At 49.7% G+C, this 27,072-nt stretch overlaps 1 long non-coding RNA gene across 1 annotated transcript in view; it reads left to right on the top strand.

The window, feature by feature from the left end:
• The window catches only part of LOC102962453, a 38,075-nt gene extending 13,524 nt beyond the window's left edge, over positions 1–24,551 (top strand). The window contains exons 3-4 of the long non-coding RNA XR_001510914.2: positions 23,513–23,610; positions 24,475–24,551. This is a non-coding gene — a long non-coding RNA (uncharacterized LOC102962453). The remainder of the gene's footprint in view (positions 1–23,512; positions 23,611–24,474) is intronic.
• Positions 24,552–27,072: the final 2,521 nt, after the last annotated feature.

The following is a 27,072-nucleotide window of genomic DNA, read 5'->3' as shown; positions in this document are numbered from 1 at the left end:
AATCATGGCTATACGTGGTGTATTGACCTGACTTCTAGATGAAACCCAGAAAATCCATATATGGCCAGGGGACCAAACTCAATGACATTTACTTTGACAATATAAAAATAAGTACATACTTATGTTGAGAATGTTCTGGAACAGAGCTAGTGGATCTTACACAGCTATAGATTTATAAACATCAGTGAGTTGTACCCTGGAGGTGGGTGAGTTTTATGGTATGTAAACCATACCAGCTGCTAAAAATGGGGCAAAAAATCTATCACTAAAAAAATAAATGCTATTTGGAAGAATGTGGGACACACAAGGCCGGGAGAAAGATGGAGGGAAAGGCAGGGTTTGGAGACGAGCTTGTCTCAGCAATTCCTACCATCTAAAGTTGATCCAATAAGAAATTCAAGTTCAAGCAACCACTTAAAGCTAAATATGAACCTATAAGAGCACTGACTGTGATAATGTACCTAAAATAATCCAGAGGAAGGAGAGAGGAGTACATGTTAGCTAAACCTCCATCTTCCATAACAGAAGGTCATCACAAAACAAATCAAGGTCGAAAAATGGAGAAACTTTAAAATTTGAAATTTTGTTTAAAAATTTTTTTTAATGTTTATTCATTTCTAAGAGAGAGAGAGAGAGAGAGACAGAGCACAAGCAGGGGAGGGGCAGAGAGAGAGGGAGATTCAGAATCCAAAGCAGGTTCCAGCTTCTGAGCTGTCAGCACAGAGCCTGACACAAGGCTCGAACTCATGAAGGGCGAGATTATGACCTGAGCCTAAGTCAGACACTTAACCACTGAGCCACCCAGCTCCCCAATATAATTTGGAATTTGGAAGTAACCACCGAGAAACTAAAAACAGTAATGGTTAAATTTCTGCCTTTAGGAAATTTCCCACAATTCCTGGACTAAATAATAGTTGGTACTTTTGTGGCAGAAAAGATGCTGAAAATTCTATATCACAGAGGTGCCTGGGTGGCTCAGTCAGTGAAGCGTACGACTTCAGCTCAGGTCATGATCTCACAGTTTGTGGGTTTGAGCCCCGTGTCAGGCTCTGTGCTGACAGCTCGGAGCCTGGAGCCTGCTTCGGATTCTGTGTCTCCTTCTCTCTCTGCCCCTGCCCTGCTGGCGCTCTGTCTCTCTCTCTCTCTCTCTTAAAAATAAACACTAAAAAAAGGAAGAAGATGACGCATCCTATTCTTACTGCCCTGTGTGCGCACACGCTTGTCCATGTGTGTGCTTGATGTTTTAAGTAATTCATAATATCAAAAGGAAAACTCGCCTTGAGGAAAAAACCACAAAGAATCCCCTCATATATTTATTGTGACCCATTAATTCTCAGCACCAAAATTCAAAACTAAAACATTTGTCACAAGCAAGTTTTCCACCAGGACAGTGGGCCCTTTCCAGGAGGCAAGTTGTCGTAGAAAGTACAGCACTTTAAAAAAAAAAAAAAGAAGTACAGCACAGCCACTACATCTGCAGGTGCGTGTACGGCCAGCTTCACACACAGACTCAGGAAGAAGCAGTCTAGGAGTTAGGATGTGTTCAAGAAAAAATATTGACTTTTCCATCTGTCTGGGAATCTGGAATTGTATTGGCTGAATAACAAGTATCTAGTCTCAGGAAAACGAAAGCCATGTTGCTGCACTGTTTAAAATGTGTCGCGTTCAACCCAGGTGTCTGTGGTCCTCGAAATATTACCAAAACCAGACCCGATGGCAAGGCATCTGGTGAGAAAAGATAGATGGCTTGAATTTAATTCCAAACATGGGGAATCCCCAAGGGACCCCGTATAAAAGAAAGCAGTAGTGTTACAAAATCTAATAAAACGATTTGGTTTCAGGAAACGTGCAAAAATGTGAATTGTGCCTAAGATAGCCTTCCTCAGCAGTGTCCTAGAAGATGAGACACCCTGGAATACTCTTTATTTTATTTTATTTTATTTTATTTTATTTTATTTTATTTTATTTTATTTTAATGTTTATTGATTTATTTATTTATTTTTTGAGAGGGAGAGACAGAATGCGAGCAGGGGAGGGGCAGAGAGAGAGGGAGACACAGAATCCGAAGCAGGCTCCAGGCTCTGAGCTGTCAGCATAGAGCCCAACATGGGGCTTGAACTCACGAACTGTGAGATCATGACCTGAGCCAAAGTGGGACATTTAACCAACCGAGCCACCCAGGCGCCCCCCCTGGAATACTCTTTAAAGGCAGCCCTTCCGTAAGACAGTGGCCCCAGGATGTGTAAATCATTCCTCCACGGGTCACACCTTAAACTCAAATTTCTGGGCCTTCAGTGTCAATTTTATGTTAATGAGCTGGGAGTAAGATTTTAAGCCCTTCAAGTATATATAAAATGCATTGCGATTATATACGTGTTGCAATAAAGATGCCCTGATTAAAAAAAAAAAAAGTCCACCTGCCCTTGCCTGGCACCCAAGGGAAACAGAGGAATGGAGCTGCCAACCCGGGAGCAAAAGGTCAGCCGATCCGTACTTGCCTCTTGGGTTCAAATTCTCCGTCCTTTGCCTGCTGTGTGGTGTTGCATGGGTTACGTGGCCTCTCTGCCCTTCACCTTCCCGTCTGTAAAGAAGAACGACAGCCCTCCTTGCAGCCATGGTGGGGAGGAGTGAGATGCGGGCATAGTACTGGGTTCACAGGACACGCTGTGAACAGAGCTACGGTCATTAAAGCAGTGGCTCCTGGGGGCCCAAAGCTCTCTCCCTCATCACCTACGATGCCCAATACCCTCCGTGCAGCACAAAGGAGCAAAGTCATTCAGAGTATTTGCTGATGTCCTGGGGAAGGTCTCCACAGGCCCGCACCACGTGCAGAACCGAGCCAGTAAGCAGCCAATGGACGCTCCTTTTGAAAGATCACCCTGCGTCTCTGCCTTCAATGGCCTTAATAATTATTATTTTTTCATTATAAGGAGTGTGATAGTTAATTTTATCTGTCAATTCCACTGGAGTGTCCAGATATTTGGTTAAACATGATTCTGGGCATTTTCTGGGTGAGATAAACATTTAAATCAACAGACTAATAAGGCAGAGTGCCTTTCCCACTGAGGGCATCTAGTCGACGGAGGCCCGAATAGAGCACAGGGCCAAGGAAGGGAGAATTCCGTCTCTCCGCCCATCTTCCAGCTGGACACAGTCTTCTGCCTTCAGATGTGGACTCAGATGGGCACCAGCACCATCAGCTCCTGGGCCTCCAGTGTGCCAATCACAGATCTGGGGACTTCTCAGCCTCCACAGTCACATGAGCCAAATCCTTATAATAAATCTCTATTTGTATATCCTGTTGACCCTGTTTCTCTGGAGAACCCCGAGTAATACAGAGAAATAATACATATTAATGTTAAATATTTAACATATCAAAAAAAGCTATGGAAAAAAAACCCTGTAATCTCAATTCTCACAAATCACTAGGGACCTTTTGAGGTACTCTTTCCCAGCCCTTCTCCTATACAATGTCATGATACACAGCTTTGTGATCCCTGTTTTTGCATGTTGTTACATTTTTGAGAGTATGCTTTTTATTTATTTATTTATTTATTTATTTATTTATTTTTAATTTTTTTTTCAAGGGTTATTTTTGAGAGACAGAACACGAGCAGGGGAGGGGCACAGAGAGAGGGAGACACAGAATCCAAAGCAGGTTCCAGTCTCAACTGTCAGCACAGAGACCAACGTGGGGCTAGAATTCATGAACCGTGAGATCATGACCTGAGCCAAAGTCAAATGCTCAACCGACTGAGCCACCCAGGTGCCCCATGAGAATATGCTTTTTAAAACATTATTTTTTCCAAACAATAACTGATTCTTGTTATTTAAAAAAGTGATACAGAAAAAAAAAAAACAAAGAATGTAAATATCATCCTGACTCCAATCAGCTCAAAGCAACACTAGGCAGCACCTAGAGAGTAACTTTCTACATGTGCCGAAAGGTAAACCAAAGGATGGGGAAAGAATTACAAACATGGCATTATATTATACATGTAGGGGCGCCTGGGTGGCTCAGTCGGTTAAGCGTCCGATTTCAGCTCAGGTCGTGATCTCACGGTTCGTGAGTTCGAGCCCCATGTCTGGCTCTGTGCTGACAGCTCGGAGCCTGGAGCCTGTTTCGGATCCTGTGTCTCCCTCTCTCTCTGCCCGTCCCCTGCTCACACTCTCTCTCTCTCTCTCTCTCTCTCTGTTTCTCTCTCTCTCTCATAATAAATAAACATTAAAAAAACATTATGCATGCAATTTTTAAGTAAAATCAAACTAAGTTTTCTGGAATTTAATGGAAGAAGATGAAACTGAAGTCAGGAGTTTCTGTGGGTTGAATAAATTTTCTTCACAAGAGAAATTCATTTCTTTTTAAAAAATTTTTTAATGTCTATTTATTTTTGTGAGAGAGAGACAGATCATGAACGGGGGAGGGTCAGAGAGAGGGGGAGACACAGATTTCGAAGCAGGTTCCAGGCTCTGAGCTGTCAGCACAGAGTCCGATGCGGGGGTCAAACCCACGGACCATGAGATCATGACCTGAGCCAAAATTGGACGCTCAACCGAATGAGCCACCCAGGGGCCCCTTATGGATTTTTTAAAAACTTTTTTTCAATGTTTATTTTTTTGATAGACAGAGACAGAGTGTGAGCAGAGAAGGGGCAGAGAGAGGGAGACACAGAATCCGAAACAGGCTTCAGGCTCCGAGCTGTCAGCACAGAGCCTGATGTAGGGTTCGAACCCACTAAGGAGCTGAGGGAAGCCCTCACCTGGGGCTCTAGTCACAGCGAGGGGGACGGGGGCGGGGGGCGGGGGGATGTGGGAAGGCCACCGGAACTGCCACAGACAGCAGGTTAGTGTCCTCTTGTTTTCTCTGTCACTGCAGAGAAGCCTACTCTCCGGGGAGGCGCTCTTGCAAGGTGTCTGGTCCCCTTGGCACCCAGCTGGCCACCTCATCCCGTGGCCAGGAGAGGCCCCAGCCCCCCGGGAGAGCTCAAGGAGCAGGCTCACGGTTGGGGAGGGTGCGGGGAACGCACAGCAGCTCTCATCCACTTGCCACACTTCCTGCTCATCATGCTGCCTCGAGATGCACTTTGTGAAGGGAGCTAGAAATGGAAGCCTCTGAGAAAACCCGCTGGGCTCCTGACAGGAGAGGCCCCAGGTGACTGCAGACCCCACAGACACCAGCAGGTGGGCCTCGTTCACACCCCCTTTCTGGAGATTTCTCTTCGAGGCCTCTGAACCAGCCACTTTGTAATCCTTGAGGAGGTTCCCAGTACACCCTGGGCTTTGGGCTCCCATTCTTTTTTTTTTTTTTTTTTATGTTTAGTTTTGAGAGAAAGAGAGACCGAGTGCAAGCAGGGGAGGGGCAGAGAGAGAGGGAGACACAGGATCTGAAGCAGGCTCCAGGCTGTGAGCTGTCAGCACAGAGCCCAACGTGGGCCTCGAACTCACTGACTGTGAGATCATGACCTGAGCTGAAGTCGGACGCTTAACTGATTGAGCCCCCCAGGCGCCCCTGGGCTCCCATTCCGAAGCCGTGTGCCTTTTGTGGCAGCCAAACGGCAGTCGTTTTGTGCTCTATTCTAAGTGCTGAATGGCAACTGCTCACAAGTTGGGTCCAAAGAAGACACTGTAGAAGTTCCTGGAAAATTTTGCATTAATTCTGGTACAGGGGAGCCTAGGTGGCTCAGTCGAGTGTCTGACTCTTGATTTTGGATCAGGTCATGATCCCAGGGTTGTGGGATTGAGCCCTGAGTAGGACTCTGTGCTGAGTATGGAGCCTGCTTGAAATTCTCTCTCTCTCTCTCTCTCTCTCTCTCTCTCTCTCTCTCTCTCTTTCTCCTTCTGCCCTTCTTCTCCCTCTCCCCTGCTCACACTCTCTCTCTGTAAAATAAAATAATAACAACAAATTAAATAAATAAATAAATAAAACTAGCAGACTTCAAAGTAGATGGCCCTCCATAATGTGGGTGGGCCTCGTCTGATCAGTTTTAGGTCTTAAAGACTAAAGTTCCCCAAGGAAGAGGGAGTTCTGCCTTCAGACTCAAGATTGCAGCAGTCTTCCCCGGGTCTCCAGCCTGCCGCTGCCCCGCAGATCTTAGACCTGCCAGCCAATTCCTCAAATACATCTCTTCCACTCTCTCTCTCCCTCCTCACCTCACCCCCTGTCGTTTTACGTATACGCGCAGTGTTGTTTCTGTTTCTCTGGAGAACCTCAGCTAACACAGCTTTCCTCAGCCAACTCATCTGAACACAGTGGTCGACACAGAGGTCTTTGCAGATGTCCTCCTGGGACGTTTCCATGGCCCGGGTCTCGGCGTGCATGTGCTCCCGACTGGCCGGAGCTGGGGCAGGATCAGGGGGCTCCGGGAGGCGGGGGCCCAGACGGGCGTTTACAGCCCCCAGGGCAAGCACAGAACGCCTGCCAGGCAGAAGGCAGGTGACATATTCTTTTTGCAACCACACATCCACTCTGAGGTAATATGATTTTAAAGCATAATAATATTTGGAAGTTAATTCCCACATGACTGTTTTGGGGAACTTGAGCAGGAGTTACGGGAACCATCTCGTGAATAATTGAGAACTCCTGCTCCTGCCATCAGTCATCAATGCATTAAAAACTATGACATGAAAACCTTGTAAATGACTGGAGTTACTGCTTGGAATCAAGCCCCAGCAGCACCGCCCGTGCTGTCTGTCCTGCCTTGCCAACCTCACCGGCCGCCCCTCCTGGCTCTGCGCACCCACACCCCATCTGCAGCCACACTGGAGAGGTCCGCCTGTTTGTCCAGATGCTGAATCTACGTGGTGGAAATCAGCGCACGGCGATGGCGTCGACTATGTGAGAAGGACCCCAGAGCGGGGATCATCGAGTGTCTGTGTCATGACAGGGACATCGCCCCCTAGTTGGCAACAGGGCTGAAATCTCAGTTGTTCAGGTCCTGGAATGATCTTTTGTGACTACAACTCCGGTCGATACTAAGGCCACACAGGCAGTCACCAGCCTAAGCTGTCCCGACCTCACTGCCGCAGTTCAAACCCACCTGATAGAAACATGTGAACAGCCTATGTCTTGACTACCACATGCCCTCTTCCTAAGTATAAAATGCACTGTTTTCTTGCTATACTGAATCATTGGGCAAATCTGCTCGAGGAAAAGAAAACCCAATGTTAAAAAGCTTCCATCAACCCTGGGGGCTGCAACTTTCTGTCTGTAATCACATGTGTCACCACCAAGAGTGACATATTTACCTCCGTTTCTTGAACGCATTTGCCAAATATTATCATATGACCTTCCTAGGCCCTCAGCCGACAAACACCCTGCATTCAACCAGCCCTGGTTGGTCAGTTACTGTCTGTCATAAACAACAACACGTGCTGTATTAAAGGATTTGCCTTTTAACTATCAATAGTTCCATACAGCTCAGTGTCCAACCCAGAATCAAAACAAGAGCTCCATCCACAATGATTTTTAAGAATGGTGTTCTCTTGGGGTGCCTGGGTGGCTCAGTCGGTTAAGCATCCAACTTTGGCTCAGGTCACGATCTCACAGTTCATGGATTCAAGCCCCATGTTGGGCTCTGCATTAACAGCATGGAACCTGCTTGGGACTGTCTCCTCTCTGCCCCTCCCCCACGTGTGTGCTCACTCGCTCTCAAAAATAAATAAACACTTAGGAAAAAAAACATGGAGTTCTCTTTTCCTCTATATTTAATGGCTGTGACCTAGTAACATGCACGTGTGGAGGCACGAGCCAGATGCAGAATAAGGACATGACTTCTGAGGGTCTTACGAACGCACTTGTGGATGTGGGCAGGTGTGCTGATCAGAGGGTGCACAGTCTAACCCCTTTCCGGTTAGCCACAAGCCACAAACAGCATGTAGTAGGTCCATGCAGTTTGGGCGGGGGGGAGGGTGACATTTAAAAACCATCCCTGACCAAACTGAGGAGCAAAAGGCAGAGGAAACAAGGGAGAGAACAGAGAATCAGACATGAAGGGAAGAGGGACAGGTACCCAGGGCGACAACTGTGGGGACAGAAGGCTCTTCAGCTGTCTGAAACAAAGCTATGTGGTCAGTAACTGTGATGTGTCTGCCTTCCAGAGTTCTACAAATATGCCTCATGGCCCCGTTCTCGGACCTCTGACCCCACTCCCACGTGAGGGCCAGGACGGATCAGCGCAGCCCTGTGAGTGGTTCATGTCTAACAAGGTTCACATCAGCTCCTCCAAGAGCTTCATACCTCCGTGACCACGAATGTCACTTGGACATAAAGGGGGTGAGTGTATGATGCTTGGCCGCCATTCCCGTATTCCCGAAACGTGCTGTTTCATGGACTGTCTGGTGCGTTTCGACAAGAATGATCTGGGAGAGGACCATGCACCTGATGCTCCTGCTCTCTCTGGAGAAGCCTGTGGGGGAGGAGGTGGGGTCGGGGGAGGCCCTCGAATCTACAGTGGGAGCAAACGGTAAGGCTGTCGGGTAACCGTGCAAATATCAGAACAAATCTTAATGCGACCTGTAAGCGTAAGGACAGAGATGAGAAGAAGCCGAGGGCAGTTCCGCCTGGCATGGCTGCTGGGGTCATGTCCTTCTCCCCAGTAATGACTACATTCCAAGTCCCTTGTGGTGAAAACGAAAAATACGACCACATTCTGGGTGTCTGCTTGGCTTGGATAAGCTAGACCCAGATTCAGGAAAAGAAGTCTGTAGAACATGGAGTCATTAGTTACAAAAGGAGCAGAGAAAGATAAAAGTCAGGAGGAATCTAATGAAAACCCGTTGAAGTTCATCATGGAAAGTGCCAGATCAGGGCAAATCTCTATACCAGTGATTCCCAAACTTTAGCATCGGAATCTCCTGAGGTTGGAGCTGCCAGAGGAAAGGCAGAAGCCCAGTTAAATCTGTATTTCAGAGAAACAATGAATCATTTTTAGTATAAGCATGTCCCATGCAAAAATCGGGTTTCTCTAAAATTCAAATTTAACTGTGTGCCTTTATTTTATTCACCATGCCTGGCAGCCTTACCTAGACCGCCTGTTCAGACGCTGGTTTCTGGGCTACACACTCGGAGGTCGTGGCTCAGCAGATCCGGGTGGGGCCCAGGAATCTGCATTTCCAACCCTCTCGCTGGGGATGCTGACCTGCTGGTCTGAGGATACACTTGGAGAATCACAGCCCCCAAAGCCCTCCCTGTGTGATGATGGCTCTGCACGTCTCTGGCCACCAGCTACAGGAGGGACGCTCTGGGGACATGGGCTGTGCATCCTCTGGTGCGTCATCTCCCACCTCCCCGGGAAGTGTGCGGCCCTCCGTGTTCAGGCAGGAGCGCTGGGCGCTCCCGTGAACCAAGAGGCAGGCCGGTTTTCTTACCCTGGGCCTTGGCCCATCCACACCTGCTCTGCTTGGAGTGCTCAGTAGAGAAGCACGGGGCAGGCAGGGTGACTGGCCGAGTCGTGGCCAGCGAGACACTGGTTCCGCATGCACCACAGGCGATGGTTCTCTCCCGCTGCCTTCCGCGGGGTTTACCACATGCCAGCCATTCTCATGTTGCAGGAAACACACTGTGCTTTTTACTGAGAGGCATTAGTAGCATTAGTACTTCATCCACAGAGTGATTTAGTTATTGCTGAACATTTTATAATTTTTTTTAAGTTTACCTATTTATTTTGAGAGAGAGAAAGAGAGCATACGCCGGGGAGGGGCAGAAAGAGAGGAGAGAGAGGGAGACAGAGAATCCCAAACAGGCTTCACGTTCAGCAGTGAGCCCAACTTGGGGCTCGAACTCATGACCGCAAGATCGTGACCTGAGCTGATATTGAGTGGGACGCTTACCCGACTGAGCCACCCAGGTGCCCCTTACTGCTGAACATTTTAAATTGCAGCATGAAATTATGAAATTAATATTTCATTTTAAATGTATCGACATCTTGCTTGTTGGAAGTAGAAGCTGACCACCAGACCCCCATTGCCCTCAGTAACCACGGCACGCCACGCGGTGGTTAGGAACTGGGTGGAATCTGTGCCCTCTGGAGCGGGACTCACCTGGCAGAGTTGCTGAGCCATGGACTCACTTCTGACAAGGCTTCTCTAGGGTCTCCCGTCCAGAAGCCAACTGCTGCCATAACACTCTGTGCTCAGGGCTCCCAAAATTCATATGATAGAGTTCCGATCCCCAGTGCCCCAGAATGAGACTGTGTATGCACAGACGGCCTTTATATTTTAGAGTAAAATGAGGTCATTAAGGTAGCCATCATCCAACGTGACTTGTGTCCTTATAAACAGAAGAGATCAGGACACAGACACACAGAGAGGGACAAGCACGTGCAGACATGGGGAGAGGATGGTGTCTACATGCCAGGAGAGAGACCTCGGAAAGAATCAAGCCTGCTGACACGCTGATCTCAGCCTTCCAGGCTCCAGGATGGAGAGAAAGAAATGTCTGCTGTTTAGGCCGCCTGGCCATGGTGTTTGCGCCACTGCCCAAGCTGACTGAGACACCATGTGAGCACAGATTTTCCTTTACAAGGAAGAAGAATGGACAGAGAACACGCCCCAGATGTGACGATTAAGCTGTAGGATTCCATCTGAAATTCACCTTGAACTGACCTGTGATTGAGGATCTCACAGTCCCCTCCCAGCAGATTGTACTGTCTTATCCTTCAATCCCTCGGCGCCCCCGACCAGAGGCCTAAAACGTGCACACATCTGAGGGGTGGGCCCGGGGCACTTCGTGTACGCAGACTGACTTACCCCTTGCTCCTTCCGGCTCTAACTGTGCCAAGAATCATCATTAAAGATGATCTACTTACTCCTTTTCTTCTCTTTGCAACATGCAAATCTTGGCCTTGATAAAGGCAATATTCTTTGCTAATTTGAAGTACAATGGAGGCATACAGAAAAAGAAAAAAGATTTCTGACACCCTCTGTTAATCAAGTGTTCAGAAACCTGCTTGTACTAAAATAACTTGACATTCTTCCCATGTCTTTTATTTCCTCTAATAGAGTTTGGGTTTTTTTTCTTTCCCCCTCCACAAAGGTGCATTCTTGATAATTACTTTCTCCTATCATTTGGAAAACTGCTAGAAATCATAGATCTAGTTCATAGTGTAATTAGATATAGCTTGCACTGAACATTTAAGACCCTTGAACACAAAGTCATAGAGTCTGCACATAACCAGGCTGAGTACAACTTTCTGACTACTTGGATCTTGCAGTCCCCCTGTAGTTAATAAATATCTTATTTATTCATGACTTTTGTTTTTAATCATCATGCTGACTTGTACCACTCAAAATGACAATTTCATTACAGTACTTTGCTCTCATATATACATGATTAGGCACATATTTAATTAGCTTCCCTTCACCCCAAATACTAATCACTTCCTTTGATTGACTGTCTGAGTCATACAAACACTTATGATTTCCTTGCTGTTGACTGCACGCACAGTTTAAACAGGAATAGCTCACGTTGCAAGTTAGGCTGAAGGGTAGCAGATGGTTAGGAAATTAACTTCACAAGTAAGTGGATCCCATTGACTCTGACAAACCAAATGTAAGAACAAAAGACAGTAAAAGCCGAAGACCCTTCCCTTCATCCTCCTCAGCTGGATTTTGCATATGCTGATTGTGCAGGCATGAAAAGTCCTGTATTAAAAAACACTTATAGCTCCTTACTGCTTTATTCGTTACCAGTTTGTGTCATTTAAATTGTTATTACTCTTGGGGCACCTGAGTGGCTCATTCGGTTAAGCCTCAGACTTCAGCTCAGGTCATGATCTCGTGGTTCGTGGGTTCAAGACCTACCTCAGGCTCTGTGCTGACTGCTCGGAGCCTGAAGCCTGCTTCGGATTCTGTGTCTCCCTCTGTATCTCTGCCCCTCTCCTGCTCGTGCTCTCTTTCTCTCTCAAAAATAAATAAACATTGGGGCGCCTGGGTGGCTCAGTCGGTTAAGCGGCTGACTTCGGCTCGGGTCATGATCTCGTGGTCTGTGAGTTCAGGCCCCACGTCGGGCTCTGTGCTGACAGCTCAGAGCCTGGAGCCTGTTTCGGATTCTGTGTCTCCCTCTGTCTCTGACCCTCCCCGGTTCATGCTCTGTCTCTCTCTGTCTCCAAAATAAATAAACGTTAAAAAAAAAAATTTTTTTTTAAATAATAAAATAAATAAATAAACATTAAAAATAAATAAATAAAATTTTTAAAAAATGTTATTACTTTTGAGGTCTGAAATGCCACAGCTGAAGCTGGGTCGCAACAATTTAGGGTAAAAGTCCTACAGGGGTGAGGGGACCCATGGCCTGTGGGGAGGGTCCCTGGTGCACAGGGGCCCACCGCCCACCTGGAGGGCCCGCTGGCTGTGATGGCCTGTCTGGAGGTGCTCCCACTGCGCCACCTGGTGGACCATGTCTGGAACACATGGGTGAGCACCCCAGCGGGGTTGGGAGGGCTTGTCAGAAATGCAAATCCTCAGGCCCCACCAGACCCCCTGGGTCAGACACTCCGGGGGTGGAGCCCAGTGATCTGTTTTTAACAAGCCCTCTGGGCGATTCTGATGACACTTGATGTGCTAAGAGCACTTTTGAGTAAAAATTAAAAGCCAGAATTTTTGGTTTTTATCACGTACCTTTCTGAAAATCGGGCCAAAAATCGAACTCTGGGCACAACGAATACATATAAATATAGTCACAAAATTCAAACTACCCATAAGGGAAAGTATGCTGGTCTTTTTAAAGAAAAAACTCTCGGGGCGCCTGGGTGGCTCAGTTGGTTAAGCGTCTGACTTTGGCTCAGGTCATGATCTCACGGTCTGTGAGTTCGAGCCCCGCGTCGGGCTCTGTGCTGACAGCTCAGAGCCTGGAGCCTGTTTCAGATTCTGTGTCTCCCTCTCTCTCTGACCCTCCCCCATTCATGCTCTGTCTCTCTTTGTCTCAAAAATAAATAAAAACGTTAACAAAAAAATAAAAATAAAGAAAAAACTCTCTAAACACAGGTCTGAAAGCCGATCTTTGGGAGTGTGGGTCCTACACCATGTCCTCATAAGAAGACGTGAGGACACAGACATGCATAGAGGGACACAGGGAGGAAGTGGCCATCTCCCAGGGCAGGGGAGAGGCCTCAGGGGAACCAGCCCTGCCCATGCTGGATCTCAGGCTTCCAGACTCCAGACTGGGAGACAATCCCTGTTGTTAGGTGTGTCTGTGGTCCTTGGCCACAGACAGCTGGAGCAGATAATGCATTCAGTCAAGAGCAACTCTCAACAAATGAAATAGTGATTTAAATGAGAGTTCATTAACCTCTCCTGGATATAGAGAGAGGCCACAGTATCTATGCGTTAACTGATGATGAATGCAGTCTGTTGGGGGTGGGAGGGCACCAGCTTCAAGCAAGTGGTTGCTGCAAGACCGTCTCTCCATTCCACACGTCCCTGTTCCAAAGGTGCGTACGGTATAGTTCGAGTTCGGGCAAGAGAGAAGGGCCCCCTCCTTCGTGTCACAGACCGATGGTGCCACTGGTTTTAGCAAGTACGGCACAGCTCGCAATACGCTACTCCGAATAGCTGTGATTCGGCCGTGTCCTTGTGCGGCAGTGAGTCGCCCCCGGACGCTGACCCGTGACCACCGGGGGAACGCCCGTGGAGAACTGGCTCACAGACGCTGACATGTGATCACGGGTGGACCAGCCGGAGGAGAACTGGCCCGTGGACGCTGACCCGTGATCGCGGGGGGCGGGGACCGGCCTGCAGAGAACCGGCCCCACCGATTAGGTGTGGTTGCATGCTAAATAGATGAAGGATATGAGACTGTCAAGGTGACCGTGAACTCTGAAGGCAGAACAGCAGCTTCCTGCGGGAGCGGGGGCTGGCCAGGTGCCTGAGGCCTGGCCCTCCGCAGGCACACTCCAGCTCCCTCCCAGGACTGGGCTTCTCCTCCCCCCAGCTCCTGGCTGTGCTGCCTGCTGAGGGCTCAGAAAGGAGTAGAGCCCTCCCCAGGAACTGCCCCCCCTCCCCCGCCAGCTTTTGACCCTGGTGACTGTCACTCGTGGGATACAAAGGGGCAGTTCTGCGCCACATCAGCCTCAGACCTCCCGAAGGATCAGATGACGCCTCTATGGCCACTGCCTTTTCGGCTGGCTCCCACTTCCCTCCCACATGTGGCTCCTGCCAGGGCTCCCGAGAAGCCCCCTGCAGGCAGTCTCACTCGGAATCCATTTCCAGAAGGACACGGTCTCGACAACTAGCCGTGAAGAGGGGGACACCAGGTTGGGGAACACTGGATGTCCTTGCTGGATGCTGCATGCTAGTGCCAGGACTCGGGGGCTGTGGCCATGCGGTAAGAGACCCCACAGTGTGTGCCCACACTCTGCTGCTGTTTTCATAGCATCTGGCAGGACACGTGTGGTCTGCTTTGGGGACAGAGAAAGAGATGCAGATTACTTCCTCGACGACTGACACCGGTGTGATTCTGTCACGAGCTAACAGGTGCCAGACCCAGACCGAATGTAGGAAAGCTGGAGAATCTTAACAATTTTCTTTCCCTTCCAATGTGAACCAGTTCCAATTAGACCTTCCTGCTCCCCACTTGTGTGTCTTCTCTCATACAAGGGGACCTGGAAATTACTGGTGTTAGGAAGGAAGACGGTTCACAGGGAAGATGGTACAGTAAACGTTTGGTAGACAGATGTGGGACACGGAGGAGTTAACAGGCAGACAGGTGCCTCCCAGTCCCCCTCCTGCTGTACTGGGGTCACTGACGGCGACAGCTGCCCCCCGAAGTGGCTTCTCTGCCTACGTTCTTCAGGCACCTGGGGGAGGTCAGGGTTCTTCCCGAGCCTTCTGTTTCATGAAAATAATCAGCCCAGAATACACACACATGCCGGAGAGGACACATTTGGGGATGACAGCTTTTCTCCCCTGCAGCCCCACCACACAACCCACGGCGGCCCCTTACCTGTCCCCAGGCAGCTGTCCCCTCACCCCACACGTGACCGCAGCTCTCCGTGTGCCTCCCACATCTCTACTGAACCTTTCTCGGAAGGTCAGAGACACAGAAGAGTCTTCCCAGGAAAGTGCCCAGCAGAAGAGAAACAACACTTAGATGTGTGTCTGAAGTGGAGAACCCCTCACACCAGCCCCCACCCAAGCTTCCAATCAGATGTTCTCTGCCTCGGTCTTAAACTTGAATGAATATTTGAGGATCGCCAAGTGTTGGGAAGAAGGTTGTAACACAAAAGACAGAAACCAACACAAATAAGGGGAAGAAAAGTACAAAGAGGGGAGCATTGTGGGAAAGCTGGTCAGATGTCAACTTCAGTTCCGGGAAGCCCGTACCTTCAGGCCACACCAGATGGCGGGCAGGGCCAGTCAGGTGTCGTCTTTGCACGTGTCCCGTGGATCCGAGAGTCTGTTCCCTGGACTGTGGCCGCACTTGCCGGCAAGGTTGAAGAGAGTCTTTCTGGAGGCATCTTTCCCGACAGACGAAGTCTCTGGGTTGCCAGGGGTGATGCAGGACGGCGTGTCCCGGGAGCACGCCACGCAAAGCTTGCTCTACCAAACCGTGGTTGTTTTTATAGGAGCAGCGAGCCTTGACACTACGGAAGGGACCTCCCTTTATGGACTGTGGGTGGAGGAGGCAGGGCCAAGCGGGCCGGACGTCCTGTGACTGTCTCAAAGGGTGAGGGTCCAGGAGTTCCCCGGAGAATGGATCTGAGATTTAGAAGGACCAGTGGCAGTCTCCACAAGTTTTTCCAGCTGAGACTTCACGATGCCACGAGTGAGTGTGACAAGTCTGAGGACTGAGCGTGGCGTGTGCACAGCGCAAGTGTGGTAACATCACACGGCCAAACAGTGCACGCCTAACTAACAAAGCACCTGAATGGTGAAGTGGGTTTCCCGACCACCGTGATGTGTGAGAGGGGCCCCCAGGTAGGAGTAATCTTCTTTAACAGAATTTTAGCCACAGAAGAAGCATTGGCCTGTCTACAAGGGGAAGCTTCGGTCCGGTGACAAAACATACAGACCACGACAAGAACATATTTCTTTCCCTGAGGTAGGGAAGCCGTATGAGATCCATTTACCAAACTTCTAATGGTCCGTTGGGTGGTTCAGAGTCTGGGAGAAGTGCGGTTTTCCCTGGATTATACCTTGGATGTGGGATGAGCAAAGTAGGCACTTTCTGTGGCCCTGTTATCTTTTCCACACCAGTATTGGTCCACGAATGCCATCACTGTGTCAGGAGACCAGTGGTTGAAAGCACGTACAGTGGTGAGCAGTGGGGATTTGGGAACTTCTGTGGGCAGATTGTTATTTGGTCCAAACCAGAGTTCTCTCTTACTACCAAACCAACAATGACTAGATTTCTAATACTGTTTTTCCTTTTCTGGGGCCAATTTTTAGGGTCTCTGGTCAATTTTTCCAAATTATCATTTGAGAGAACATCCCTTTGGACCAGGGCAGAGGTCTGGCTGTTGGCATCCGAGAGAACAGCATTTGGGGCAGAAATGTCAGTGAGGTGGTTTCTTTTGGCCTCCAGGGACTCACGTCTGGAATGCCCAGGAACCTTGGTAATGGCCAGAGCAGCCAACAAAAGTGTGGCCGTGTGATAAATTGTGAACATAGGAGCCATTTTTTTTTTATTATCTCCATTGGAGGTGAGGAAACCTCGCTGTATGCATAATCTTCTAAAGTCATGAACTCCTGGAAGGCGTACCAGCCATCTGTATAAAAGTTTGCAATTTTCCCTACAGCCACAATACAAGGATGGTTAGAGGGGACCCTGTGACTATTTCCGCAGTGGCCTCAACCAAGAAGGCAGTGGCAGGAATGGCTGGGAGGCAAGGGCGGGGGGGGGGGGTGGGGACATCCCTGAGCCACAGGTTCAAGTTGTTGGCTATAATGCCCTACGGGACAGCGATGGTGCCCGTGATTTTGGGGTGAGCGCTCCAAGGGCATTCCCTTCCCTCTCACATACCAAGAGGGAAAAGGGGAATTGAAAGGACGTCCAAAGGCAGGGGTCGTATTAGGCTTTTCCCTAAAGTCCCAAAAGCTGTGTCATCCTGATCTTTCCCTCGTAATTGGTGCTGGTTTTAGGTTTAGGGATGTTCAGGGTGCCCTGAAGTCGGCCTGGGTCCAAATCTAGCCCTGGTTCTGAGGTCAGGGGCCCTAAGTATCGAACCTGAGTTTGAGCAAACTGCAGTTTTCCTTTGGTGACTTTATGTCCGTTTAAGGCCAAAGCTTTGAACGGATGAACGTTGCCTTCCTGTGAAGAGATCTGAGAAGAGGGGCGGAAGGGCGAATCCTCTACGTATTGGAACGAAGTAGAGCCTGCAGAACACTTTCTGTCGTCTGAATCGGCTTTTAAGGTTTGTGAAAAGTAAGAAGGACTCTCTGTGTGTATAACTTCTGAATTGGTGGGGAGGGAGGATGGAATTTCAAGGGAAAGTTGGACAATACAAAGGAAGGCAGCAAAAGGGAGGGAGGAGGAACATCAGAGCAAGTAGGAAGCACAAAATAGAACGGCAGAAATAAACGCGGCTATATCCCCACATGTCCTGAAGACACAAAGTGGAGTTATGTGTTGTTTAGAGATATGCCTGCGGCACACAAAGGAAAGAAGTGGAAGATGGGCAGACGCACCCAACACACCCGGCCCCACCATTCCTATCAGACATGCTATCATTTTAAGGCAAAAAATATCAATAGCAGTTAAAAGTTCAAATTGTCGGGAAAATGTAACAATTTTAGAAGGTTTGTGCCCAATAACACATAAAATCTCAAAAAAATATAAAGCAGAAACTCCTAGAAATCCAAGGAGAAACTGAAAAATCTATGACCATGGTAAGATATTTCTCAACAATTTAGGAATTAAGTAACAGGAACTGGTAAATATTTGAACAACAAACCTGATCTCTATATAGACGTATATAGAACACTGCACCCTTAAATTAGAAAATGCACATTAAGGGGCACCTGGGTGGCTCAGTCAGTTGAGCATCTGACTTTGGTTCAGGTCATGATCTCAGGGCTTGTGGGTTCAAGCCCTGCATCGGGCTCTGTGTTGACAGTTTGGAGCCTGGAGCCTGCTTCAGATTCTGTGTCCTCCCCTCTCTCTCTGACCCTTCCCCTCTCCTCACACTCAGTCTCTCTCTCCCTCTCTCAAAAATAAACATTAAAAAAATACACATTATTTCCCAAACATTTAAGGGAAAACATACAAACATTGGCCATATCCTGGACCATAAAGCTAGCTTCAACAAATTTCAAAGAATTGGTTCACCTAGACTGCATCCTTTGACTATAACTCAATTAAAATAGGAACCAGTGGGGTACCTGGGTGGCTGAGTCGGTCGAGCACCCGACTTCGGCTCAGGTTATGATCTCGTGGTTCGTGAGTTCGAGTCCCGCATCGGGCTCACTGCTGTCAGCGCAGAGACTGCTTTGGATCCTCTGTCCCCCTGTCTCTCTGCCCCTTCCATGCTCACACTCTCTCTCTCAAAAATGAATACATGTTTATTAAAAAAATAAAATAAAATAGGAAACAGTAATAAAAGAAGATAGCATTAAGGGGGGAAAATGCCCATTTGCATAGAAACTAACCAGTCAACAATTCTAACTAACTCGTGGACTAAAGAAGAAATCATGATAGAAGTTGGGAAACACTGACCTTGAATCTCAGTGTATACTAGAGCTACATACTAAAAGCACCATATAGGTGTAAATATCCAACAAAAAAAATATATTCCCCCAAAAAGCAGAAGGCAGAACATAATAAAAATAATAGCAGAAGCGGATTAAAAAGGAAATAAAATATACCTAAAGGGGCCCCCAAAAAGTCTAAAATTGGTTCTTTTATATATAGATAGATTCTTTTAACATTTTATTTAGTTTTGAGAGACAGAGACAGAGTGCAAGTAGGGGAGGGACAGATAGAGAGGGAGACACAGAATCCAAAGCAGGCTCCAGGCTCTGAGCTGTCAGCACAGAGCCTGATGTGGGGCTTGAACCCACGAACAGTGAGATCATGACCTGAGCTGAAGTCGGACACTTAGCCACCCAGGTGCCCCTAAAATTGGTTCTTTGTGGGAGAACCAAAGAGATAAGTAAAATCAACCAGATGACCTCTGGCACAATTGTTCACGAGAAGAGGTAAGATACTGTAGGAGGTAAGACACTGCACTCTTACCACAGTAGGAGCCAAGAAAGAGGCAAGAATGAAGTTACCGAGATTCTTTCGTCATCATAGCAATAGTTAAAACAGAGGGCTGGCGCACCTGGGTGGCTCAGTCAGCTAAGCGTCCAACTTCAGCTCAGGTCATGATCTCACAGTTTGTGGGTTTGAGCCCCACGTCGGGCTCTGTGCTGACAGCTCGGAGCCTGGAGCCTGCTTCAGATCCTGTGTCTCCCTCTCTCTCTGCCCCTCCGCAGCTTGCTCTCTCTCTCTCTCTCTCTCTAAAATAAATAAAACATAAAAAAAAATCTTTTTTGATAAAAATAAAAAATAAAACAGAGGGCTTACCATGCACCAGATGTAACAAGATGCTCTGTGAATGTTGTACAGCAACAGTCCTATCGTTATCCTCCTATTTCAAATGAGAAAACTAAAGCACAGAGGCCAGTGATGCCCAAATTCAAACATCGTCTCAGTGTTGCAGTTGTGACTGACTGAACCCATCAGTCTACCCACACACTTTCAGCCACCAAAGTGTCAAAATCACGGTGAGAAGAGCACGTGAGGTTGGAGATACTGTGGTCATCATCTTTGGAGAATAAAACATGTCCTCAACAGCAAACCAGAAGACAGAAGCCAACTTTGGAAGCTGGAAAAATCAAGAGCAATAATTGATCTAGCCAACCCCAGAAAGCTGAATTCTAAGCCCCAAGTGACTTCATCTGAGAACCAAGCTAAGTTTAAGAAGCAGCTGGCTCACTAGACCCCTTTCCCCAGCCCACGGGGCTTCATGACAGCCAACAGCCCCATCTGTTCTCTGGAGAGGAGCTCTGGGCTGAGGACTGACTTCAGCAGCGGTGCGTGAGGACAAGATCATCTCACAGTGAAGGCAAGGTCAACAAGCCACACCCACTTATAGGGCTTCCAGTAAGCTTTTCCATTCCATATCGTTAACCATGAGCAGACAACCACGGATTACCAGACCCGCTTCTAAAACGGAAAATAAGACCAAAACAAGCAAAAACAATCAACATGGAGGAACAAAAACTATGTATAAAATAGAAAAAAAACCTTCAAAGTTATCACTATATCCACAGATACATAATCTCCAAGGATATTATGCATATACGTGTGTCTTTAGAGGAAATAAGAATATGGATATGGGTGCCTTTAAAAGGAGCATTCAGAACAAAAGAAAACGGGATGTGAGTAATTAAAAAGCCAATAGAACGGTTGGAAGAGAGAGTCAAGGAAATGTCACAAAGGAGAGTAAAGGTACACAGAGAGAAAGAAAAAGTTAAGGAAATCGGAGATTAGTTTCAGGAATCCCAATATCAAAGATGAGGATTTCCAGAGAGAACGGGCAGCAAAGTGTCGAGAAGAAGGGACAATGTAATGCGAGTACTTGCAAGATATGGTTGTGGAGTTTATATTAGCAACAATTATTTTTTGTTGGTGATATTATCCAAACTTTCTAAGTCCTTGTAAAATAGGGCCAGCGGGTTGTCCCCAAACACCTGCCCAGGGTGCTCCCCTCCGCGGAGACCCCTGCAGTGAAAATGGCACAAAATTGATTTAGCTCCTCAAAATCTGAGACGGCATGCGAGCCCTGTCACCCATCCCGTGCATCCCAAGGCCTTTGGGACAGGCCGGGCAGAGACTCGGGTCTCAGGGGAGGATGGACAGTGCAGCGACCCATCCACCACTCTGACCACCCGTCCCAGGTCCTGTCTCCCCAGACCTCCGTGGGTGAGGCGGGACAATGGGGACTGGAATCCTGGGAGGGTTTGTCTTTACTCAGAAGACACGGGGGTTAGGAGAGAAGGGAGAAAGAAAAATCCCCCTTTTCTGGAAGATAAATAAAGGAGAAAAGGCAGAGAAGAATTTAAAAAGACAAGGGAGATGGGGCACCTGGGTGGCTCAGTCGGTTAAGCGGCCAACTTCGGCTCAGGTCACGATCTCGCGGTCCGTGAGTTCGAGCCCCGCGTCGGGCTCTGTGCTGACGGCTCAGAGCCTGGAGCCTGTTTCAGATTCTGTGTCTCCCTCTCTCTGCCCCTCCCCTGTTCATGCTCTGTCTCTCTCTGTCTCAAAAATAAATAAACGTTAAAACAAATTTAAAAAGACAAGGGAGGACCCTCCAGCTGCTTCTGCACAGCCCAACGCCACAGAGGGACCTGGATCCCTGGCAGGTGAGAGGTAGGCCAACTCACACTTGCAGTCTGGGTTGCGCAGGTAGAGGGGGCTGGGGTCAGCTTGGTTTGTCGCTGGCACAGGGGCTGCCCCGCTGCCGCCTTCCGTTTGCTGATGCCCACACACCGACAGTTCTGCACGGGCCTTCTCAGCCCCGGCAAAACCGCGGGTGTCCCCCCCTGCCTTTCTAGAGCGACGGCCCCTGCTCCTTCCACACTCTCCTCTGTGGGGCAGGGGGGCAGCTGCACCCGTTAGACCCGACGTGCAAACGCAGGCTTCAGGTGGAGCACAGGGCGGTGGTGCCCCTTCCCGGCACCGTGCTCCCTGGACCGCCCGCGGGAGTCACGCTCAGTGTCCTGGGGCCGGTTCTCAGCTTCTGTCCCCTGCCCCATCTCCAGTCTCCTCCAGAACCTGACCGTGCGCAGGCGTGAGTGAGGCCCCCTGCCACCTCCTGCCTCTGCTCTTCAATCCCCTCACCCCCACCTTCCGGAAGGGGGGCTGCCCGGGGCACTGGCTGCTGTGAGGCCGGATGCGTAAAGGAGACACCAGAGGGGGGATGCATCCTGGGGCCTGGGACACGTTCCCTGGGGGTCTGAGAGGGGAAGGCTCCCCAGGACTTGATGCTCAGCCCACCGAACCCAAAGGCCACATTGCTTAGCAAATGTCTTTTCCCCCTTCTCTGCCCTGGACACGCCGAGCTGGGGTGGATGATTCTGCACGTGGTGGGCCAGACCAGGGCCAGGACCAGAACCAGGAGCATTTCGGAAGTTTCAAGTGGTTCACCTGAATGGTGCTGGTGCGCCTTTAAAGGCATTTATAATTAGGTGGAGAGATTTAATAAAAAAGAGAAGGAAGGAGGTTGAATTTGGCTAATTATCTGCTCAGATTCTTTCCTGTAGAGGATTTAATTAGCTGAATGGTTTTCACCCAGATGTTGAAAACAAGACTATATGTTGTTAAATATTCATTTAGGATGTTGTTTGAAATGGGTGCATAATAGTTCATGTTCTAGAAGATCTGTATAATTATCCATTCTACGGTCCTTAAACCTTGCAAATTTCTCCCAACTTTCTTTTTTCTTTTTTTTTTTTTTTCTTTTAGAGGGATAGCATGAGAAGGGGAGGGGCAGAGGGAGAGGAAGAAAGAGAAGCTTTGTCACAGGGCTTGATCCCATGACCCTGGGATCATGATTTGAGCTGAAATCAAGAGTCAGACGCTCAACCGACTGAGCCACCCCAGTGCCCCTCAGTTTTTACTATTACAAGCTCTTATGCATATCCTCAAATATTGCACTATGTGTGATGAATATTTTCATTTTTAACCCAATATACTGTGTAAAAAGTAGCATGGCACTATTTTAAGTTGCATTACTTTTTAAATTTTAGAATAACTTTTAAAATATGTTCATTGCCCATCTATAGGTACTTTCATTTTGGGAGGTGATAGTCGTCCTTATCTGGTGTTATTAGTTTCTCTGCTATTATAATTGCTCGTTTGGGGGCATCTGGGTGGCTCAGTTGGCTCAGCATCTGACCTCAGCTCAGGTCATGACCTCGCAGTTCACTAGTTTGAGCCCTGCATCCGGCTGTATGCTGACAGCTCGGAGCCTGGAGCCTGCTTTGGATTCTATGTCTCCCTATGTGGCCCTCCCCCGCTTGTTTTCTCTCTTTCTCTCTCAAAAATAAACATTAAAAATTTTTTTCTAATAAATTTTTTTTTAATCCTTAAAAAATAAATAAATCCTCATTTTGCTCCCAGTTTGTCGTTCGCCTTCTGAGTCTTGTCTGCGGTGACTCTGTCTCCTGAACTAAGGCAGAGCCATCTCTTACACGTTTATGTTTATGCTTGGAACCGCTCTTGGCCCAAACGAGCTCTCAAATGCTCCCCTGTAATTAAGGAAACTAGGTTGTAAGAGAAGAAATAGTGCCCAGACTCTACACCTAGAAGGAGTGGGGGCAGAACCGAACCCCGATCCTTCCTCAGACTCCTCCCCCTACTCCTCAGGCTCTCTCTGACCAGCTGCCTGGCAGATATGCACCTGGGCCGGGTGGAGAGGGAGGCAGGCAGCTGAGCAGCGAGCAGTGATCCGAGGAGACCTAGGGCCTCGGTAAGCCTGGCTTCCCCTCGTATATCCCCAAGCATTTCCTAACAAATACCAATCCTCTACAGGCCTTCCTCCCGTGAAGCCAGATTCCTTGCTAATAATAGAAGACAGAGAGAAAGGAAGGGACAGCTGACGCCTTTGGATCTTTCGCAGCCACGGGAAGGTAGGAATCGCCAAGGCCTCACTTCAGAGAAGGAACATCGCTCCCCGAGCTGCTCAGCACAGGCAGTTTCTGGGCCCGGCATCACCCTGGGTGTTTAAGAAACGGTTGGCAGGCATCTTGTCTCTCATCCCTACCAACGCCTGGCACGTGGTAAAGGGCCAGCTAATGTTTGCGGATCATTCCGTGTGGACTCGCACGCTGCAGGTTGTTCTAGATACAAAGGGCGTCAGAGGGAGAACCCACCCTGAGGTCAGCAATCAGCGCCATCCCAACAGGACGGCCGCTGGGTCCCCTGCCACGCAGCCCAGCTCTGGTCCCTTCTGGCTCCAGCCCTGGGAAATCCAGAACATTCTTCATGAGCAGATACGCAGGGCAGGTCCCCGACAGGGACCACATCGTACCAGGCAGCTGGGGCTCTGCCTGCCGGAGTCACGTCCCATCAGCTGGGACTGTCATCTGGGGAAGGGTAATGGGGGATGGGGACACTGGGACTGCTGGCTAGAAAGATGTCTACGTATCTACACACCTGAGTTGGCCTGGCTTGAGACCCAGGGTGCTGATGCAGACCCGGTTCTAGAGTGTTTGGCTGAAGCAGGAGGCCCCCCGGGCCTCAGCTGGCAAAGGAGGACAAGCAGGTGGACGTGGTTACACACAGGCCACGGCAACATCACTCACAGAAGCCCTGGAGATCTGTGTGTCCGCCTTTCCTCAGGGACATGAAGTGTGTGCCCGACAAGCCGCTGGGCTCAGCTCCTGGTTTCTCAGGGCCGCAGGGTGGTCGATCTCTGGCGTCCGTCTGACTTAACACCTGCCCCTACTTGTAAGTTGGGCACAACTAATGTTTCCTTCTGTGTAACCTCGAAGGTGTGGTTCCGGTGACCAAGAGGGGTCTTCATGACTTCCCCATCCTTGAAGGCAGGACCACCAGCTGTCCAGGCGAGGTGAGCACCCTCCCCCACACCCCTTCTCAGTGCAGATGGGTGGGTGTTGGGGGGCCCAGATTACACTGTGGACCGGAGAGAAGGGACGCAGCTCAGGCATCCTCCCTGCTTCTCTCTGCTGAGATCCAGCTACTTTATGCCACACTTTGCATTAGACCCATACGGCTCGTTTTCAAGAAATTTGTTTGCCCAGCACCAGGGACACGTCCAGTGTCCAGGAGGAAGCCACACTTGGCTGGACATGGGGACGGGGGGGGGGGGCGGTGGGGGAGGAATGAGTGTGGGACGCTTGTGAAGGCCAAGGCCAGGTGGAAGGAAGCAGACGCTGTGCATGCGAAGAGGGACGAGGTGCTCCTCGTTCTTTATTGACCCTTGTACAAGGCAGCCCCGCCCTGTCCCCAAGCCCCCTCTAAGAGTCTACAGGACATTGTAAGTGCTCTGAGTTTACCAGTGACTTGAAGGCAGGTCACATGGGTGGTAAAAACCAAAAAATCCCTTTCCTCCCATCTGAGAACATCCCCCTGGATCCTCTGCTTGCCTGTCCCTCTGCACCTTATGACAGACCCCACTCCTGAGAGGTATGTCCGGGACACCTCTCCACGCAAAGGACGCAAACCTTCATTCCCTGTATGAAGTGTGCAGGGGAACCGCTGCTCACTCACTATCTCCTACCATTGGAGCTTAAGTCATTTCAACGTTTCGCTGTAGCAGCAGCTCCCAGCGTGGCCCCACAGCTGCGGGATTGGGGGCCGGGGTGTGTGGGGGCCCCGGGGCCTCCCTCAAGCATCCCGTGTCCCAGGGGGGTGGGGAAACTGCTCCCGACGCCCAGGGGCACCTGCTCCAGTGAGGGCTGGGGCCAGGGCTCTGTGGGAGGCAGGGGCCATGCTGGCCGCTCCCAGGGCCCCGGGGGCTGGGGCTGTGGGGGCAACACGTCCGGCTCCAGTGAGGGCGAAGGCTGCCAGCCCCACCACGGCTGCGGCTGCGGCTCACTGGAGGCGGGAGGCTGTTCCCAGCCCTGCAGGGCACAGTCCCCGTAGGGCAGGAGCTGTCCCAGGTCCCCCCACTGAGCTCCGGTTTCTTCCGGCTGGGAGAGGGGCTGCAGGGAAGCAGGAAGCGGACACAGGGCTTCGGGGCTGAAGCCCAAGGGAGAGAGATAGAAATCTCCGGAAGGCTCGCCCAGTGCGCTGCCTGGAGTCTCCAGGTCATGCAAGGCCACGTTCTCGTCCACGACAGCAGCGTGCCCCGATGGGATGGCCTGACCAGAAGTGCCCTCCGACGCCAAGAAGTGGCCAGCGGTGCTCGGGGCCCCCACAAAGCTTGGCTGGCAGGCGCAGTGGGGGGCGCCCCCGCCGTGCTGACCGGACCCCGGCGCCTGGGCACCTGCCTCCACGCCTGGCCTCCTCTGGTTGCTCTTGGGGATTCGGGCTCTCCGGTTCTGAAACCAGACCTGCAGGGGCACGAAGAGGAGACACTGTAATAAAGCCAGTACAGTCATCATCACCGCGTAGCCAAGGTTAGACGGTCACCAAATGAAACTTGCAGAGTTTAGAACGAAAGCAAAATCCTTGGCTCGGCTGATCGAACCATTCCCTGTATGGCCCTCCCTACCTTCCAGGCACCTCTCCCCAAAGCACCCACCTTGTACCCGTGCACACACACACACTGACGGACACTCATGGACACACCAGTGCTACGGGAAGGCTGCCTCGGGGAAACACCGGGCTCTCTCCTGCCCGTGCTAGGGTAGGCGGTTATTATTAGGCCTTCACATGATGCCTGGAGGCTGGCAAAGGGGAGTCACTGCCTCGGAGGGGGCAGTTAGAGACCTGTCCTGGGAGCCTTCCAAGGCAAAGCCAAGGGAAGCTGGAAGAAACCAGCCCCTCCCACAACAAAGGCCAGAGACCCTGCCCAAATAAGGGAAAAAAGGCACAAAACCCTAGTCCCCTCCCCTAGTAATTAATATTCCACCCCCGGTTAACAACTATCAATATAAGACAGAGCCCCAAACCCCGTGCATCCTGGAGCTCGCTCACATCTCCAGAGTTTGCTCTTTTTTTTTAATTTTTTTTTAATGTTTATTTGTTTTTGAGACAGAGACAGAGCATGAATGGGGGAGGGTCAGAGAGAGAGGGAGACACAGAATCTGAAATAGGCTCCAGGCTCCGAGCAATCAGCACAGAGCCCGACGCGGGGCTCGAACTCACGGACCGCGAGATCACGACCTGAGCCGAAGTCGGACGTTTAACCGACTGAGCCACCCAGGCGCCCCTCAGAGTTTGCTCTTTAACAAACTTTCCTACTAGCACCGTTCAACCACTGTCTGGTCTGTCCTTGAATTCTTCATGGGGACGAGACCAGAGCGTCTGGTGTTGTCCAGGGGGCTCCACGGTCCACCAGGCAACACTCACACTCCGGCTCCTGCGCCCTCTCCCCGATCCTCCATTATCCGATAACCATGGGGGTGCTGGTCAGAGCGCACAGACTTGCAGTCTTGAGATGAACGAGTTCTGGAGGCCTCATA

The sequence above is a fragment of the Panthera tigris genome, chromosome D4, assembly GCF_018350195.1.
Source record: "Panthera tigris isolate Pti1 chromosome D4, P.tigris_Pti1_mat1.1, whole genome shotgun sequence".
Taxonomy (NCBI): Eukaryota; Metazoa; Chordata; class Mammalia; order Carnivora; family Felidae; genus Panthera; species Panthera tigris.
Note: the sequence above shows the minus strand (reverse complement) of the source record. Positions and strands in the feature narration are given on the sequence as shown.